Source organism: Pseudorasbora parva, chromosome 6, assembly GCF_024679245.1.
Source record: "Pseudorasbora parva isolate DD20220531a chromosome 6, ASM2467924v1, whole genome shotgun sequence".
NCBI lineage: Eukaryota > Metazoa > Chordata > Actinopteri > Cypriniformes > Gobionidae > Pseudorasbora > Pseudorasbora parva.
In genome coordinates, this window is record NC_090177.1 from 46,516,597 (window position 1) to 46,519,141 (window position 2,545).

At 42.7% G+C, this 2,545-nt stretch overlaps 1 pseudogene; it reads right to left on the reverse strand.

Annotated features, from left to right (window-relative positions):
* Window positions 1-968: 968 nt before the first annotated feature.
* On the reverse strand, window positions 969-2,165 carry LOC137079535 (uncharacterized; annotated as a pseudogene).
* Between the last annotated feature and the right edge of the window lie 380 nt (window positions 2,166-2,545).

Sequence of the window (2,545 nt, forward strand, 5' to 3'; positions counted from 1 at the left end):
GATGGTAGAAGTCTCTGTTAGCTCCGCAGCACACTGTGGTCCACTCCATGTTTCAGATTTCTCCCAGCGGCAGTGTCCTGATGACATTGCCGAGGCACGACAGCTGAAGACCAGATGATGGTTCTTCAAGACGATTCAAACGATGGGGATCGCCGCAGCACCATGCAGGAGGCAGAACATTTTTCCGGGCACTTCTGTGGACACACTGGGGTCAGCGCAGAAGTCCAAGCCGCTCCACGGCCGCAATGCGGGACGGAACAGAGGCACAGCCGAGAAGCGGAACATCCCAACATCATGCCGGACGCCGATTACGATGGCCCGGATGACGCTAGCCCGGCGCAAATTTCAGCCACCATGCAGCTTAAGCCCGAGGGAGACCACCAGTGAGCAGTCGCGGCGAGAAACATCAAATGTCCTCCAAACCAGAACCAACCGCAGCAATTCAAACATAAACATTACAGAAGCGGTTGAAAACAGCGAAACGACGAACAACGTCCTCTCAGTGGCTGCCAGCAATCAGCAACAGTCCCAATTGTAGCCCTGACTGTTAGACTAGTCACAAACATAAGGAAATAAAATAAAATCTAAATCTAATAGTACATTAACATGATTTGTGGGTGGAGAAGCGGCGAACAGACAACGCCAGCGTCATCTCCCCCACGTTGCCTAGCAACCCTCAATATCTCAATATATCACAAAAAGGCAACATTTTCACTTACATTTACAAGCACAGTAGTTATGTTCATTGTGCTGTCCAGACAGTTCAGCTAGCAGCCTTCCCCTGAGATGTTCACCACTCCAGTGCCCCTCTGGTTCATCCACTCCCCCGCTGTCAGTATCTAAATCTGGTGTTTCTTCAATCTCCTAAAGATCAACATAAACAGTGTCGTTCTCAAAATCACACATCTCATTAACCTCCTCATGCCACCCCGGATGTGTACAACTTTGTTGTTATTCCATACTTAACCTCAACCATATTTTTTTTTGTCTATGCAGATATTGTGAAGTACACAGCAACAAGCTATGACACTGGGGGCAAAGTTGTGGTGGACCTGCAGGGCTTTAAAGAATATTGAGCGCCACCTGGACTTCATGACACCAAAGGCTCTCTCAATAACACACCTTCCACGAGAAATGTTCTGTTGAACCTGTTGAATATCGTAATTATTTGCAAAATATAAACAGATAAAATGTTATTGCTGAGTGATTAGTGAGACAAAAAAAAACAAAAAACACTACAACTGCTAGCCTTCGTTTTGCTGGATCATTCACAGGTTCCCGATATTGTGTTATGATGGTTACTGGCTGGCTGAGGCATGGGTACCCACCATCAGCTAAGATGTAATAGCCTTGTGGTGGGTATTTGTGCAGTGTGGAAAATGAGCTATTTTCCAGCACCCGAGAATCATGTACTGATCCTGGATATCCCACAAAAATATCCAAAAATCTCATTTTGGGGTCACAAATGGCCTGGAGATTAATGGAATGGAAGAGTTTCCTGTTGAGATAACATGCAGCATCTTCACTCAGTTTTTTAATCCTGACCTACAAAACGGCAGTGAGAATGTAAATGACTTTGTTGTTGTCAGTGTTACATTTATTTGTTGATTCATTTGAACGTTAATAATTTTATAGAACATGCTGGACACCCACCTGACAACCATCCAATGCTGGAAACTCTAGAATCAGCAAGGTCAGCAAAACCTTGTCCAATGACAGGAAGGTCCTCTGCCCGTGGAAAGGCAACTATTCTGTCAAGCAGTCCTAATATGGCCTAGTATACATTCAAATAGTATGATTTGAAAAGAAACCGTTGACAACTTACACTTTCTAAATGGATAATTATGTGCACTTATGATTTTCAGGAAGATCTGATTTATGATTTGATATGTTAAAAAATGTAATTGCCTTTGCAATCCTGTGCACAATCCTGTGTACTGTAGCACGTGGGATATGAAATGTGTTTGCCACTAATCTGTACGATGTTGCATTCGCTAACCAGTACACAAACACGGACACCTGAATCTCCATCCTTGACCAGAAGTATGGCGGAGAATTTGAACAAGGCTGAACAATGATTGTCTTGTAAGTCTAAAATCTGGTTTCAAGTCACAGGTGTCATCAAACAGCCTTTCTAATACAGGGACTCGTTCGTTCAGCTGCATGTATCTTCCATTTTTCCTAGTCTGAGAAAAAAAACTGGTTTAAGCCTTGCTTCAGTTATCTATTTGGAAATAAATGCGTTGTATTTTAAATGTCATTTAACTTGTTTCCTGTCATTTGTAAATAACAAGGGGTTTTAAAACGTTCAGTCAGAGGACTGTAGTAGTGACAGAGTACTGCAACATTTTCATAAAACTGATCATTTTAAAGTGGTTTATAAGTGTACTAAAACAGTTCAAAACATAAATAAATTTGTCTGACTTAAATATCTTCAGTACTTTCACGGACCCACTAGGTGTCAGTGAACATCATCATACGGGTTCTTTTTCATACCGCTCGTCTAATAGACAGCAGACCTTGACGCAGGTATCTCCGCTTTCTT